At 40.9% G+C, this 18,243-nt stretch overlaps 1 long non-coding RNA gene across 1 annotated transcript in view; it reads left to right on the plus strand.

Moving 5' to 3' along the window:
* The window catches only part of LOC125634578 (uncharacterized), a 275,616-nt gene that overhangs the window by 35,060 nt on the left and 222,313 nt on the right, over positions 1-18,243 (plus strand). The window contains exon 3 of the long non-coding RNA XR_012667554.1: positions 9,619-9,674. This is a non-coding gene — a long non-coding RNA (uncharacterized LOC125634578). The remainder of the gene's footprint in view (positions 1-9,618; positions 9,675-18,243) is intronic.

Below are 18,243 nucleotides of genomic sequence, written 5' to 3' on the forward strand. Positions count from 1 at the left end.
ATTCCATGGTTTAGGTTGAGATTCCTAGAATTTAAGGCCAGAAGGGATCATTATGATCATCTCCTCTGGCCTCCTGTATAACACAGGCCAGAGAGTTTGAGGAGAGAGCATTACAGAGTAGAGTTGTGCCTCTTGAAGGAGAAAGCCATCCATCCTACCACCATCTTGAGATTATATCTGGGAACACTAGGCCTCTGGTCATCACTGGTCTTAATTACCATCGTGGGGCATAAATTAAGACACAGTTTATTAGGTCCCATGTTACTAAAAGAGATTATATATAAAATCTTGAAGTATACTTGTGAGATAACAGGCAGCAGGTGCAGTTTGCAACATATTGGCCTCAGACTCTTGCAGACAAAGGCCCTAGAGCAGTTGTGTTGCTGTGTTCTTCTGTGGCTGAAATTTGAGTAGTTTTCAGTTGGTGTTCCAGATAAAGCACATTGCAGAAATCCAGCCAAGAGGCAGGAAGGCATAGACAGCCATACTAGGCCTTTATTATTTTGTATATGACGTTCATAAATGCTTAAGGAACGTTCTCATCACTAGAGGGAGCTTTTGCACTTAGATAATAGAACAACATTGCTTTATCTTATTTTATCTTTCCATTTCCCCCTGCACAATTGGTCTAAATAATTCCAAGAGCACTTAATTAGTTACTGGGATAACATGATCAATTATTTATGAAAGGACTATGCTTGATATCAGTTTAATAGGAATCTAGAGTAAGGCAGCAATCTCATCTATACCCACAAACACAAGGAGTCATTATTAGCAGGCAGGTGTTTTAAGGAGATCTGCTTCAGGTGTATCTGAATTGCCTTGTCACCATTCACACCAATGTTCTCATTCTGTCTCAGTTGGATAGTATTCAACTCGGGTGTAAGATCGTATTCGTAGCAGTATGTTGCATTGTGGATTATGATATTTCAGAGCCTATTTTAATTTTTAAGATGCCTTTTCGCTCTCTTTCCAACTGTCATCCATTAGTTAGTTGCAATCCAAAGTATCCAAGAGCATTTTCCTCGAACAGCCCCTAAGAAGGTTTCCATTTTGCTATCTCCTCACCACGTTCAGAAAGGGGGAGCAGCTTTGCTTTCTTCTCATAATTGCTTTTCTGCATCTGTTTGAGTGGTTGGTTGCCTAATAGAGTCACTGTAGCTCAGCTTAAATACAATAAGGTCAGAGTTTACAAACTTGAGTGCCCAAAGTTCATCACCTAAGTGCCAGTTTAGGCACCTAAATAAAAGTGGCCTGATTTTCAGAGGTGCTCAGCATGTGCAGCTTCCACTGACTGAAAATCAAACTACTTCTCTTGAGGCCCCCGAATATGGATCTAAGGGCCTAAAATTAGGCACGCAGGTTTGAAAATTTTGACCACAAGTTTTACTTGTTGTAACAAAACATTTTTAATGCTTTAATTGTAGTTGTCTACTTATGTGGCTTAGACATCACTTACCTTTTAAAAATAGAAACTCTATTGTTAAATCCCCATGCTTCAGGGCTTCAGCCAACCTCAAACTATTGGGGATTAGGGGGAAACTTTCACTCAAGACAGGTAATCCCATAACTGCTGGGTTTCTTGCACCTTTCTCCGAACCTCTGGTATTTGCTGCTGCTGGTGACAAGATACTAGACTAGATGGGCCTCAATCTGATTCAGTTTGGCTATTCCGATGAACTGACAAAATCATTTAAAACTGATGGTTGTAATCCACTTTCCAAACTAGGTAGGGAAATAGCACAGCCCTCATTTTAAAGTGGTTTGATCAGATCCACATTGGCCAGGCATACTGTGTGAGCAGGAAGTGTTTAACTGGTTAAAACCAAAGCCAAAACACCCCCCTCGCAAACTGGGCCATGTTTGTCTGAGATCTGGAAAGCAGGTAACAGCCTGTGCTTTGAAAGCCTACTTAGGCCTCTTATTTCTTCTGTTCCGAGATCACCTGTACATTCTAAAGTTCAGTTCTGTCCTTTATCTCTTAGGGTTGTTTGGTGTCTTTGTTCTTGTTTTGCTCTTTGCTGTGGAGCTGGCATTTTTTGTTCCCCAAAGAAAGCAGCAGTCAAAACAGTGTAAAATCTTCCTTCATGTCTTTTGAACTTTCTATTTTTAGCTTAATCTTGCAACATTACACATGCCAATACTTGGGCAGCAATACAAAAATGAAAGAAAAACAGCTGAGGCCCTCATGAATCCCAAGACATGTGGCAGCAGCAGTCAAACAAAATTGGATCAGCAGCATTTGTTAGCATTTAAAATGGATCAAACTGGACTCTGCTTGTGACAGATGGCTTTGTTAAGATCTTTTTATAATTTTACTGAAGACACTGAATTAAAGCTTGTCTACAATGATGGGCAGTACTCCAGCTCCCAGGCAAGGAGGCTCTGGGTTCAGGAGGCCTCTGTCTTAGAATGCTCAGGTCAGATGTGAATGGACTCTCCGGAATGCTGAGGCCAGTTTAATAAGCTGCTAAAATAGCAGTAGACAGTTGTTATAGGAATAATAATGCAGTTGCATTACTAAGGTAAAATTACACAGGCTCCAATCAGCTGATCACTAGATGGGGCAATATTGCCCCATTAGGTAGGTGCATTAGCGGGATTTTACACCTTCTTCTGAATATCTGACATTGGCCACTGTCAGATACGAGCTACTGGACTAGATGGACCACTAGTCTTTTCTGGTAGGACAGTTCCTATGCCTCTATATGTCAGAAGGGAGAGGCCGTAAGCTGCAATAGTCTATCTGCACCTGGAGCTGGAGGGGTGGGATTCCCAGCTCAGGGAGACATACCCATGCCTGATTAAGCCAGCACACTAAAAATAGAGTGTAACTGGGACAGCGCAAGCAACAGGAGGGGCTAATTGCCCCAAGTACTTATGTAGCATCTCAGAGAGTACTTACTTGGGAGTGGCCAGTTCATCCTGCTACTCATGCTGCTGTGGGTATACTCTATTTTTAGCACCCTAGATCTCTCAGAGCTAGTGCAGGTATGTCTCCTGGAGCTGGGAATCACAACCCCAGCTCAAAGTGCAGACACACCCAGTGTGTATGCCATAGTTTGAACAACTGCGCTACAACGGCTGTACAGACTGTTTAAATCATCTAAATACTAATGGCCTAGAACCCACTTTCCCCACATTTTCCCCTCCTCTACGTGGTGGTTTCACGTTTCACCTCACCAAGTGTGACTCTGGGGCCAAATTTTTAGAGAACTGGGTCTGATGGACCACAAGCAAAAAACCAGGATGCAATTGTTTGTGTTATTTTGTTCACATAGGTTGGGATGTTCAGGTGATACTGTAATGTAATGGTGGTCAGCATTATCTCCCATAAATGTAAACAAACTTGTTTGTCTTGGAGATTGGCTGAATAAGAAGTAGGCCTGCGTGGACTTGTAGGCTCTAAAGTTTTACATTGTTTTGTTTTTGAGCAGTTATGTAAAAAAAATCTACATTTGTAAGTTGTACTTTCACAATAAAGAGATTACACTACAGTACTTGTATGAGGTGAATTGAAAAATACTATTTCTTATATCATTTTACAGTGCAAATATTTGTAAAAAAATAATAATATAAAGTGAGCACTGTACACTTTTTGTATTCTGTGTTGTAATTTAAATCAATATATCTGAAAATGTAGAAAAACATCCAAAAATATTTAATAAATTTCCATTGGTAGTCGATTGTTTAACAGTGCGATTAATTGCGATTAATTTTTTTAATTGCGATTAATTTTTTTGAGTTAATCATGTGAGTTAACTGTGTTTAATCCACAGCCCTAATTTTTATCTATTTAAATTTCACAGTTGCAGGAAACAATAGGCAGGATCAGACAATTATTTAATGTCAGTGGACATTGAGATTCAAAAAGTTAAAGCTTTCTAATAGTTAAACCACAAATTGTCAACATCACATGTCAAAACATCACATTTTACAATATGTTAGGATTGGTTAGTTAAATTTCAGGAAAATGATTGGTTAAGGTATAGCTAAGCAGAACTCAAGTTTTACTATATAGTCTGCAGTCAGTCAGGAAGTAAGGGGGGGATGGGAACAGGGAATGGGGGTGGGGAAATTGGAATCATGTTTTGCTAAGCCGGGGGAGGGGGAATGGGAACAGGGACACAGGTAAGGCTCTGTGATGTCAGAGCTGGGAAGGGGGACACTAAGGAAGGAAACTGGAATCATGCTTGCTGGAAGTTCACCCCAATAAACATCAAATTGTTTGCACCTTTGGACTTCGGGTATTGTTGCTCTCTGTTCATGTGAGAAGGACCAGGGAAGTAAGTGGGTGAAGGAATAAGCCCCTAACATCTTGGTGCCGGTGACTTTGATGAATCGCATCAGATAGGTGAGTGGCAGCCTGTGAGTCCCGCTCCCCAACAGTCCGCGCAGCTGCTTGGAGGGGGTATCGCAATCTCTCGTGATGGTAGTTGCGGGTTCTGGCAAGCCAGGGTAAAGGATTTTTTTGATAAATGGATCATGAAGAACAAGGGCTCACACCAGGTGCAGGGGTCAACCTGGGATGAGATTAAAAAGGAAATGGAGGAAGTGTTAGGGGACCCAGAGGGATGAGGGGTGTCTGAGGAGCCCACCTTCCTTTGGTATATGGGTAGTGGAAAAAGGTCCCTGCCCATTGGGACTGAATGCCTTCCAGGGAAAGAAGGCACTTCACTCCACTGGTGAGAGGTTTGAAGGGCAGCATTATGGGAAGCTTCCAGTAATCTTTCAAGTTTGGTGCTGCTTCAGCAAGGGCTGCTGAAGGGTTGTAAATTAGTTAGGGGTGGTTAAAGATGATTTGGCACAACACGGTTTAAAGTCAAAAGCAGAGTTAGCAGACTACCTTTAGAGACTGGAGCTGGGACTTGGTCCTGGGGGAGTGGAAAGAAAGAAAGGAAGAAGAAGAAGAAGGGAAAAAAAAAGGTTTCAAAGTGCAAAATGGCAGGGTTTGCAGGAGCTGGTAACAACCCCACTCTTCTCCCAGAGCTAGAATGAGAACCTGGGGATAAGGGTTCCCAACTGTTTCAACCCAGGGAGCCTACTCTTGGCTCAGAGCTAACTATGTCCTTTTCTTCTTTTCCTTCTTTTTCTAGGTTTACTTAATTTGCTGCTGGTAGCCTATACTTTAAACTGACCTGACGGGCTTAATTGGTTTCTTTCCACCTCTTCCCCCTCCTCTCCCCCTGCCTTTCCACACTTTTGTTTTTCTTAAGTTTTAATGGAGGGTACTTTGAATATTTATGTGAAATGTTTTTGGTTATTTTGGACAAAGCATGACGGAGGTCTGTTGTATTCCACTGGAATTTTTGGAGTAAAAGATCCATGGGCATCCATGGAGACAAATGTTTTACTGCCTCTTTGAACAGTCTCAAGGTAAAGACAAAAAGAAAAGGAGTACTTGTGGCACCTTAGAGACTAAAGACAGCACAGGTTAAGGCAGCTGTGTGGCAATAATTGTACTTGGTGGCTACGTTGTTACAGACAAATTGCACTACCTTAAAGAACTAAATGTCGGAGTAAGTGATTTAAAGAAGTGAGTGAAAAGTTACAAATAGCTTTTGCAAAAATTGATAATACAGGGTTTGGAGGAAAGTAAACATTTGGGAGTTGTGGAAATGGTAAAAGGTAACTGTTGTGAAGATGTTAAAAGAGTAACAGTTGTGGTGTTACAAGAAGGAAGTTTTTGTTTAATGATAAAACCCAGTTATATACATGTAACTGTATGTGCAACTCTGTGCAGTCACATTGGATGGAAGCTTGGTAATTAAATTATCCAAGGGGGTCAGGTAGAGTGACTACTACCACCACTGTGCTTCTGTCCCCAGAAGCCTTTACAGCTATTCTGAGGGAAAATGGGCCCTTTTCCCACAGAAACGGTCTATAAGGGACTGCTGCAGGCAGCAGGCAGAGAGAGAATCTGAGCAAAATTATTTGACTATTGGGTAATGTAATCAAAATCACTAAAGGATGTAAGGGGTTTCTATTGGAACTTAACTTGGCTGCCCCTGGTTGTGTCTAGTTGTACAGGATGGGAGTGTAATCAAGGTACAATTGTGTAAAACAGTAATCACAGTGCAAGGGATGTTAGGCAAAAGAGAATTTTGTATGTGTGCATAGGAAAAAGAAAAGGAAAAGGGGAGGAATGATGGGAACACTAAGCCTTGGGATGGCTCTGAGGGATCAGATTGTTGCTTTGGTGGGTGTGCATAAAAACTCTGTGAGCACAGGGGAGGCAGTTACACCTTGTGTAAAATTAATATGGCTAATGTTATGGAGGTTAAACTATGGAAGGAATGTGCATTTTCCCAGGACATGTGCAGTGTATATTGAAGAAGGGGTAAAAAAAAAAGGAAATGAAAACAAAACAAGGTACTTAATTAAAATCCTATTAGCGTTCCAAAAGGGAGCCACAATAGGTTGTGCTTTCTTTTTCAGATCTTTGTGTGCTTTGGAGCAGGAGATGAAAGTGGAAAGTAATCAGAACTCTAGTGGAAGTGGAATGTGTCCCTTTTAAGACAGTCTCTGAGCTGCTAATAGCTTTGGATCCAAAAGCATGCTAGAAAGCCTCTGTGTAAATGCAAATTACCTAGCGGATGGGCACAAAGGAGCTGCAGATAATGAATACATCTGGTCAGCAAACAAGCTACTAGAAGACTCAGATTATGGCCCTCCAGGAAAGGGAGGTGAAAAAAGAAAAAACAAGTCAAGCTTAAAAATAAGGGGAACAGGTTAACCTTAAGGGTTGTGTGTGTGTGTACAGTGCTAAAATCTAAGCTGTCTCAGCTATTATCTGAGAATAAACTTAATGCTTGGTACAGCAGAGAAACTATTGCAAACTTGGTCTGTTGTACAAGAGGGGAAACTGAGGTACACCACCTCATGAATTTCATAAATGACCAGTGAGTGGGGTAATTCACTAGCCTGACTATAGAACAAAATAAGGACAGCCTGGAGGTAATTCTTCTGTTTTTCCTGCAAATAGCAAAGAAATTTGTAAAAGGAAGTGGTATTATTATTAGGCAATAATTTGTCCCCAGTAGGGGGTGGTGGAAATTGTTTCTTTTGTTTTTCAGACACTCTACAAGCAAGCTGGCGCCAGCGGAAAAATAACCCAGAATACCATGGATCTATGTTTTGTGTTGTTTGTCTGTGGTGTTTGTCATCTTGCTAGCATTGTTGTGTTTTAATGAACAGAAACATGAAGTGGGTGGGGGATGGCTTCAAAAGGCTAACCTTGCAGGGTGGGAGATGCATATGAGAATGCAAAATGCTCAACTAGGAGGCCAGCACCTGTGTAATAGCTACCATGGTACCTGGAAATGGAACGGCAACTAAGGTGGTCCCCACAAGCTCTATGGGAATAATGAGAAGGGGAGGAGCTCACTGGGAATCAATGAAGGGGTGTGTGAAATGGTGTAAATCAACAGAAGATGTTTGGATGTGCCCCTCTCCTATGACTATGGAGGAGCAGCATCAATGGCTTATGCAAGGGGTGGACAATTGGGTGTACTGTAAGGTGTTTTGCTGGGACTGTATGTATTACTGGGGGCACAATTACACCAGCCCATAACCAAACTGCACCCATCTACATGCTGCTATCTGGACTTTGGTGCACAAATGGATCTGTGAATCTTATTGGTGTGAATAATCAAACCAGGGCATACTGCCTGATCCCATACCAAGTGGTTAAGCTGGTTTGGACAATATCCCATTTCTTTGTGAACATTCAATGGACTTATGATATGGACAAAAGCATGCAAAACCTGCAGGGGCAGCTTGTTGCAACTGCCAGCAACTGGACACATAAGATCGTGACCCGTCGAAGGAGGAGAGGCAGTGTTTTGGTGGTGGCTTGGATGTTGGACCATACTGCAGCGGTCAGGACTTGGTGTTGCTGTGGATTTTGTATTGTTAACAGTACTTGTGTTACGTTGCATATGGGATAATCTATAAGTAATGTAATAAGGCCTCCAAACCCTACAGTGTACTAGACAAACCGGACTCAACCTTCTCGGGCCCACTATAATGGGAAGTCTGGAACACTAATTGGAATAGGTGTGGTATGCCCGTACAAGAGAAGGTGTAGGGCACTATACTACACAAGGGGCAGTGGGACAGATGGAGCAATGATGCATTCCACCTTGATGCCTGGCCCTATCAGGAAATGTCACCATATGTCCTATGCTTTTCGAGGGATACCTGGGCAGGAGGATCCCAAAAGAAAAAGGAAAAAAAGGGGTGGAGTGTTAGGATATAGATATTCAGGCCTGTCTGTAAAGGCCTATACTCTAAGAATTTAGGTGTATTCTTATCACTTAGCTAGTTATAGAGGTATAAAAGAAAGAATCCAAATCACTGTCTGCCGGTGTAAGGGCCCTCTCTTACTGTGACAGTCTGAGGCCCTGTTCTTTGGCTAAGGCCTTTAGCTAAGCGCAGAGGCAGCTATAAGCTGGGAAGCAAACAGTCACATCCTCAAATTCCAAACTAGTCACATTGAAGTAAGGTGCTGTTGGGCTGTTAGGAATACAATCCTGTCCTGATAGTGCCTATCACCTCCAGAGAAAGGGAAGTGCCTAGAAAATGTAAAAGGAAACTTGGTTTGATAGCATCCTGTGTGGCAAGAACTCACTTATCAATAGACACAGCTGGGAAACCCTTATGTCTTTATAGATGTAGTTGTGAAATCCTCATTTCTGTGTTGTTCTATCATTGTAGTCCCCGTTTCCCTATTGTTTTTCTGTATAATCTCTGTCTGGTTCTGTGATTGTTTCTGTCTGCTGTATAATTAATAAACTAATTAATATTAATAACTAATAATATGAATACTTAATAAACTAATTAAGGTGGTGGGATATAATTGGTTAAATAATCATGTTACGATATGTTAGGATTGGTTAGTTAAATTTCAGTAAAATGATTGGTTAAGGTATAGCTAAGCAGAGTCAATCAGGAAGTAAGGGGGGGAAATGGGAATGGGGGTGGGGAAATTGGAATCATGTTTTGCTAAGGGGGGAATGGGAACAGGGACACAGGTAAGGCTCTGTGGTGTCAGAGCTGGGAAGGAGGACGCTAAGGAAGGAAACTGGAATCATGCTTGCTGGAAGTTCACCCCAATAAACATTGAATTGTTTGCAAATTTGGACTTCAGGTATTGTTGCTCTCTGTTCATGCAAGAAGGACCAGGGAAGTAAGTGGGTGAAGGAATAAGTCCCTAACAAAAATATACAAAGTAAATCCAATGCAAGGAAGTTCTCAAACAGCATTTTTCTTCTTTGCATCTGTACATTTAGATTTTTATTGATCGAAATATTGTTTTTCATTGGTTTGTGTGTGTACAGTGAAATTGATGTTTACTGATTAAATGTATTACATTTACTGATTTAAAAAAAAAAATCTAATTCTCTCAAGCCTGTTTAAAAATTAGGCCTTGATTTGCCTCTGTTGAATTGTCAGGATTCCATTTTCCTGTTATATCTCAAAAAGGAGGAGTGTTAATTCAAGGGAATGAGCATTTGATTAAATTAACAGAATTCATCTGCTGTGGAAGGGTGTTAATGTCTTTGTCAGTGTCTTATTAAATTTCTTCGTTGACATTGTAATTTTGCTGTTCTACAGAAATGGACAGATTACACACGGCGACATTAATGTTTCAAGGACCCGCTAAGACTGGGGTAAGTTTTGTCTGAGATGGGAAAGTTTTTGTTTGTGGTTTTGCCGTGGTTTATTGTGCTCCCTTAACTGGGCCAATCACCCTCTGCTTCCTTTAGAGTCAAGGCTCAGCAACTTTGAAGACTAGGTCACTGGCCTGACATAATGAGGTGACAAAATAATTTGGAGATTTTAATATTTTAGGCTTTGATCTTGCATTGACTTCAGTGGCTCATGAAAAATTAAGCAGATACATAAGTGTTTGCAGTATCAGAGCTTCAGTTAGGAGATGTACTATATACATTATTTACAACACACAAGAATATTTTTTTAGACTTGTACCATATACTGTGTTCTATGCACAGTTCTGGGGCTAAAATCTGATTTAGATGAAGGCTAGGTCTACACTACAACTTATGTTCGGAGAACTTATGTTGCTCCGGGGTGTAAATAAACCACCCCACTGAGTGACATAAGGTATACCAACATAAGTGCTGGTATGGACAGAGCTATGTCGGTGGGAGAGCTTCTCCAGTGAACATAGCTTCTCCTGCCTCTTGTGGAGGTGGTTTTATTATGCCGACGGGAGAGCTCTCTCCCACTGGCATAGAGTGTCTTCACCAGATGCGCTGCAGTGCTGTACATGAAGACAAGCGCTAAGTCCATTTGCATGACTCAGAAGCTGGGTCTCATAAGGGAACAATGGGACAGAAATTCTTGCTCCTCTTCAGTCTCAAAGAGATGCTGCTTTGCAGGTCTTCTTTGGTTGCAGCCATGGAAGGCATTCCAAGTTAGATTTTTAGGAGTAAAGGGACATGGTTTCTGAGTGCATACATCTGCCTTTGGCATCATGAACCTCTATCTCATGCACATCGCACCTCTTAATTCCAACTCCATTTGTTCTACATAAGGACAATGGTACCAGCATATTAATTTATATTAAAGCTGCTTGTGGTCATCTGGGGAACGTTACGCTGATTCATGCATGGAGACATATGGAATTAGGTCTCTAAGATTTCTTTACTTGCTTTGCTTTTTAGTCATAATTCACTAAGAGATGATGTTCTGTTTGTGGCACATTCAGTAAAGACACAAGCACATCTGAGCCTACTCTAACTGTACACAGAGACAATTAAGACAATAACCTGATCAGATACAAGTTGTTAGTTAGATGATTTAACATCTTAAAAACATAAAGCGGAAATCAGTAGATGAGTTAGATCAACAGAATAATTTGCTCTATTTCTCTTTTGATTAGTAATATAGATTATTCTGTTTATAATATACTATAGTTCTTAGGGAATATCATCAGCTTTGGTCCAAAATTTAGGGTTTTATAAACAAGATTTTACAAAACATAAGACAAATTCCCACAATTAAAAAAAAAACCCATGGAAACAAAACCATTAAAATAAACATTTTCCTGCAGTATTTGCACCACCTAGGTGTATAACCTAAAAATGAATTTGACTGACTAGATATAGAAGAGGAAGCAACTAGTCTATATCCGTTGTCCAAGATGAGAGAGATTAAAAAGTAAATGAACTAGAAATGGCAAAACAGAAATTAGATTTAATATTTTAAGTTCTAATAATCTACAGTTTGGTTTTAAAAATAATTTTCTTACTAATGTCTTTCCACATTCCTATTTCAGAAGTTCTTAAGTTTTTGTTTATTTCCAAGAATAATTTATTACATATATAAGAGATGATGCAACTGATCAGTAAAAGGTACCCCTTCAGACCCATCCCATCTCTGTCTTGGAGTAATGGCCACTCAATGAACTGATATGTCATTATGTTCTATTACTGATAATAAATGAACAGAACTCCTGCTTCACATATTACCTTCTTTTACTAATGAGGGGTGAAATATTCAATTCTTTGCCTGACTTATTACAAGTGTAACTCCTATTATAGTTAATTACTCCCATGTGAGCCAAACCACTATTTCCCATTAAAATTGGCTTCCTTATTAATTTTTTAAAAGCATCAACCTTTCCTTCTAACACCCTTTTAGGACTATTCAGAAAAGCTGGACATTTGAGACTAAAAGTAAAATTGTAAACAGAATTCATATGACAGGTTTCAGAGTAACAGCCCTGTTAGTCTGTCTTCGCAAAAAGAAAAGGAGTCCTTGTGGCACCTTAGAGACTAACCAATTTATTTGAGCATGAGCTTAGCTCACGAAAGCTCATGCTCAAATAAATTGGTTAGTCTCTAAGGTGCCACAAGGACTCCTTTTCTTTTTGAGAATTCATATGGAAGCTTTTACCTATACTTACTGTATTTCTGATTTTAGTAAACCATGTACTCTCTGATCAGTTAGTTAGCATAAGTAAATAGCAGCAGCTTTTGTATACTTGTAGATACAGCATGGACACAGTTTAAAAACTCTAAGTTGTTACTTTCTCTTCTAATTAAGACCATGTCTACACCATAGCTGCTACAGCCGCCCAGCTATGGCACTGCAGCTCTGCCGCTGTAGCGCCGTAGGGTAGAGACGCTTCTTACCGTCGTGGAAGGGGTTTTTCTGTCATTGTAGTTGATCCATCTCCACGAGAAGAGAGTTCTTCCATTGACTTAGTCGTGTCTATACTAGAGCATAGGTCAACCTACCTATGGTGCTCAAGGCATGAAATTTGTCATAGCCCTGAGCAACATAGCTAGGTTGATCTAATTTTTAGGTGTAGACCAGACCTAATAGATGTATTCATTTTAGAGATGCATCAGCAACTCCATACTTAATAGGATTGAATATTCTTGTGAAAAAGTTTAATTTTGAAACCTTGCTTGACTCAGCTAAACGTTCAGCTTGTGGGACCACTGTGTGTGAAGTTTTCAGACTGAACTGAACTCAAAGCTAATAGTAATCTCAACTGCCATATACCATTTGCATCAAATGCTGAGAGGCATGTTTAAGTGTAGGGGGAGTGGTATAAATAAATAAAGCTGCATCATGTCCTTGGGCACTCTGTACTCCCATTCTGGAGCAGCCCACACTCCTTTTGGAATCTCTTAAATGTCCCTTTAGCCTAATATATGGTAAATATTTATTTAGAATGTGTATTTTAACTAAAGGCAGCCTATAACTTTTGGTGTTTGAGCTGGTAAAAAACACAAAAACAAACAAACTTTGAGAGCTGCTTTATATCTTGATATCACAAAATATAGGTTAAAGTAACCCCTCCTACAATGAAACTGATCAGTCTGACTTCCTGCTTGTACGTACCTTCGCTGTTGATCTTGCGATATCACACTGGTATTCTTGAAATAAGGACTTTGCAGAGCCATGCTGAGGACAGTTGTTTTACTCCTATGCTCTGTGTTTTATGAACTCCACTGTAGGTATTGTTGTTCGCTCAATGAACTAAATAGCCTTTGAGCAAAAGAACACACCATAGCAACCCTTAGCTTCTGTTTACAGGTCAAATAAGTATCTATTGGCCACAGACCTGGTAGAAAACATATTTATTTATGTTATGAGGGATTTTCTAAACCAATAAACTTAAACTAATAGTTTTAGTAAAAAGAATAGGATTTTCACAAAGATATGTTGAAAATAAACTCAATGCCAGTGTTTAAATGGTAATGCCTTTTTTTATGAGTTGTCTGTTAGTGACACAACACATCCACCCTGTCTGGAAAGAACACTGTGCAACTTTCAGTTATTAATCGTGGAGATGGGCGTGAACTTAATCCCTGGATTCAAACGCCTCAAATTTAGTGCCGTTTGAAATCTAGAACCGAAATCTGCAGCTTGGCCCCTCTTTAAAGTGTGGAATTCTAGTTGGGGAACTTTTATGAACTACAACAGCCTACCAGAATTTTGATATACTCAGGGCGAAAGTGCGAAACGTTAGGGCTTTTTACATTTCTGTGCAGGGTAGATTAGGTTTGGAACTGCCATTAATATTAATTTCTGTAAAGAGTTCTATGTCGGTGTAACTCCCGCATAGAATCATAGAAATGCAGGGCTGGGAGGGACCTTGAGAGCGGATCCTTGCAACAGGACCCGAACCCAGCGGGACCCAACTACAAGTGTTGGAGTCAGGTCAGGCAGGAAAAGAACGCAACCTGCTCAGATTGGCCGTGGTCTAGTTGGGTTTGGGTCAGGCTTTAAAATTATGCCAAAGCAGACCTTGACTTGAGAGGTCATTTAGTCCAGCCTCCTGCACTGAGGCAAGACAGACAGGGCCAGGCCACAATGTTTTGGCACCTGAGGCGGGGATGGATCACTCATTAATTGCCCTGTTCTGGTCATTCCCACCTAAGCATCGAGCTCTGGCCACTGTCAGAGGACAAGACACTGAGCTAGATGGAACACTGGTCTGACCCAATGTGGTCGTTCTTATGTTCTTAAACACAGTCAGGGATGGTCTAGGTTTACACTGTCTTCAGGGCTGGCCTTACCAGGAGGCAAACTGAGGTGGCCGCCCTCAGGTGTCAGACTGTGGAGGGGTGCCACTAGGACCCAGAGTGTAGAAAATTATGTCTGCTGCTGATGCATATGTATTGTCTCTGCTCTAGATGCACAGAAATGGTGGAGTGCTGTGCTGGAGGAAGGAGGGCACGAGAGACGTAACAGGCAGGCAGGAGAAAAGGTGAGAGGGAATAACAGAAAGCAGCAGGAGCTGCAGGGAGAGAGAGGAGGAGGAGCCTCTTATGTACCTCTCTAGCACCTCCCGGTGCCTGTACTGATTAACACCGGCTTCTTAGGGAACTTCCTGTTTCCTGCTGCTTCCCTGAACCCACTTGAGGAGGAGAACAGGCAGTCAACTGAAGTAGTAGGAGCCAGTTAGGCCCTTAAGACGCTGATATCTTCCCTCACTCAGGCCCTGCTACCAGCCTGCTTATTTGTCCCCTTCAATTGAGTGTTGAGAGCCACTATAGCTGGCACAGAACAGAAGTCATGAGTGAAAGAAGAAAATGCCCCTCTGGGGCAGCATTCAGAAAAAGAAAGAGAGCAAAGGAAGCTTTTTTATCTAAGCAGGAAGGAGCTCTCCTGAGACACATAGACACAAATGTTCACGGTGAGCCGTCCGGCCCCAGTGAGGATGTGAGTGGTGAGGAGATGCCTGATCTTGCAGTTAGTCAGAGTGCAGGTGACCTGGCAGCTACTGCAGCATCCATATCTCCATCTCAAATGGATGTAACCATGCACATTCCTGAAGAAAAGTGTAGATCAGAGAAGAGTGCGGTGGAGGCACAAGAAACAGCTGCTGCTGAGTTTAGTTCCTTAAGTCTAGATAATCCAGGACTGTGGACCTACTTGAGCAGTAGCCTGAGGGACTTCCTTGTACTGCATGGGCCACAGCAAGTGAAAAACTTCATGTTCCCCAAAGAATGAAAATAGAAGTTTCCATCCAACACGTTACTGGCATGAAATCCCCAATGGTGACAAAGCGGAGAGGCCATGGCTTATGTACTCAAAACCCCAGAATGCTGCATACTGTTTTTGTTGCAAACTCTTCCAGTCTAATGTTCCTGACCCATTGGATTCTACAAGAACAAAGGACTGGAAAAATCTGACAAGAAATCTGGCATTCCATGAGAAGGCAGCAAATCACCAGAGAGCATTCCATAGGTGGAAAGAGCTTGAGATGAGACGAAGGTTAAAGGCCACCATAGATGATCAGCACCAAGAGAAGATTGCATCAGAGTCTCTTTACTGGCAAAATGTTCTGAAAAGGCTCATTGCCATTGTGAGAATGCTTGCTACCCAAAACCTAGCACTGCGTGGCACTTCAGATCAGCTGTAGGTGCCAAACAATGGAAACTTCCTTAAAATTGTGGAGCTGATGGCTGAGTTTGATGCTGTACTCCAGGAGCATCTAAGAAGAGTCACCACCCACTACCTTGGAAAAAAAAATTCAAAATGAGATCATACAGTTACTGGCAACAAAAGTCAAACAGAAGATTGTGACAGATCTGAAGTCAGCAAGATATCACTCTGTTATTCTGGGATGAACACCTGACATCAGCCATACGGAACAAATTACTTTAAAGGAGAGAGTTTGTGAGAGAGACAGCTTTTGAACTTACAGAGAGCTGACCTGAAGAAGAGCTCTGTGTAAGCTTGAAAGCTACTCTCTCTCTCTCACCAACAGAAGTTGGTCCAATAAAAGATATTACCTCACCCACTTTGTCTTTAATTTTCTTGCCTGGTCACCCAATTTTGTAAGATTGCTTTGTAACTCTTCACAGTCAGCTTTGGAATTAACTTTCTTGAATAATTTTGTATTCAAATTTTGACACCTCACTGTTCACAGCCTTTTCCAGATCATTTATGAATATGATGAACAGCAGAGGTCTCCATTGTGAAAGCCAACCATTTCTTCCTACCCTTTGTTTCCTATCTTTTAATCAGGTACTGATCCATGGGAAGTCCTTTCCTCTTATCCCATGACTGCTTGTTTTGCTTAAGAGCTTTTGGTGTGGGACATTTTCAAAGGCTTTCTGAAAGTCTCAGTACATTATATTCACTGGATCACTCTGTCTGCATGCTTGTTGACACCCTCAGAGAATTCTAACAGATAGGTGAGGCATGATTTCCCTTTACAAAAGCCATATTGACTCTTCTCCATCATATAATGTTCATCTATGTGTCTGGGATTTCTGTTCTTTACTATAGTTTCAACCAATTTGCCTGGTACTGAAATTAGGCTTACTGGCCTATAATTGCCAGGATCACCGCTGGAGCCTTTTTTCGGCATTACATTAGCTACCCTTATCTGGTACAGTGACTACAGTTTGTAGTTCTGTAATTTCATATTTGAGTTTCTTCAGAACTCTTGGGTGAATACCATCTAGTCCTGGTGACTTATTACTGTTTAATTTATCAGTTTGTTCCGAAATCTCCTCTACTAATCCCTCACTCTAGAACTATTCCTCAGATTCGTCTGATTTAAAAACAATGGCTCAGGTGTGGGAGTCCCCCGCACATCCTCTGCAGTGAAGATCGATGCAAAGAATTTACTTAGCTTCTCCACAATGGCCTTGTCTGTTTCTTTAGCACCTTGATCATCCAGTGTCCCTACTGACTGTTTGGCAGGCTTCCTGCTTCTGAGGTACTTAAAAAAATTTTTTGCTGATCATTTTTGTGTCTTTTACTAGTTGCTCTTCAAATTGTTTTTTGGCTTGCATAATTATGCATTTACACTTGACTTGCCAGAATTTATACTTCTATTTTCCTCAGTAGGATTTTACTTCCAATTTTTAAAGGATGGATTTTTGCCTCTAACTGCCTCTTTTATTATGTTGTTTAGCCATGATGGCATTTTTTGGGTCTCTTACTTTTTTTTATTTAATTTAGTGTATACATTTAGTTTGAGCCTCTGCTATGGTGTTATTAAACAGCTTCCATGTGGGTTGCAGTCATTTTTTTCTTGTGACAGTTCTCTTTAATTTCCTTTTAACTAATTTACTCATTTTTATTTAGGTTCCCCCCTTTTGAAGTTAAATGCTATTGTGGGGGGTTTCTTTGGTATCTTCCCCTCCACCCCCATCCCAAGGATGTTAAATTTAATTACATTATGTTTGCTATTACTGAATGGTTCAGCTATATTCACCTCTCAGATCAGACCTTGTGCTCCGCTTAGGGTAAATCAAGAATTGCCTCTCCCCTTGTGGGTTCCAGGACTAGCTGTTCCAAGAACCACTCATTAATGATGTGTAGAAACTTTATCTCTGCATCCTGTCCTGAGGGGACATGTACCCAGTCAATATGGGCTTAGTTGAAATCCCCCATTGTTACTGAGTTTTCTGTTTTTGTAGCCTCTCTAATCTACCTAAGCATTTCACAATCACTGCCACCACTGCTATCCTCTTATTATTCAAGCATGGAGTTTCTATCCATAGAAATTCTCTGGTACAGTTTGGTCCCTTTAAGATTTCTGCTATATTTGACTCTATGGTTTCTTTCACATATAGTGCCACCCCCTCACCAGCACAATCTACTCTGTCATTCCTATATATTTTGTACTCTGGTATTACCATATTCCGTTGGTTAGCATTGTTCTACAAAGTTTCTGTGATGCCTAGTATGTCCATATCCTCATATAAGACCAGGCACTCAAGTTCACCCATCTTAGTATTTAGACTTCTAGCATCTGTATACAAGCATTTATAACATTTGTCATTATTTAGTTGTTTGCCATTATATGATGTAATTGAATGGGATAGCTGCTGTTTCAAACTGCTCCAAGGTGTTGAGATCAACTGTTCTGCCCTACCTACCTGCAAAGGACCCTTTTTAAGGTTTCTCTTGGGCGCCCTCTTTCCTCACACCAGTTGGTTTCCACTTGACAGCTTCATGTGGGAGTCTGTGTGTTGGCATCCAAAATACATGCCCCAGATATGTCCAGTGTTTCCTTCTGATTCTAGTGGAGAAGAGCCACTGGTTGGTAATTTATTGGATCTCTTCACTAGTGACAGTCTCTATCTGGTGCCTAAAATATTTCATAGGTTTTTATATTCCAAGGTGTCTAGTTTTCTATCTAACACATTAATGGATCACCAGCTTTCACAGATGCATGTTAGCACTGAGATTTATGTTTGAGTTGAAATTTCTTAGTTTTGTTGTGGTGCTGTG

This window comes from Caretta caretta, chromosome 3, assembly GCF_965140235.1.
Source record: "Caretta caretta isolate rCarCar2 chromosome 3, rCarCar1.hap1, whole genome shotgun sequence".
Classification (NCBI taxonomy): Eukaryota; Metazoa; Chordata; order Testudines; family Cheloniidae; genus Caretta; species Caretta caretta.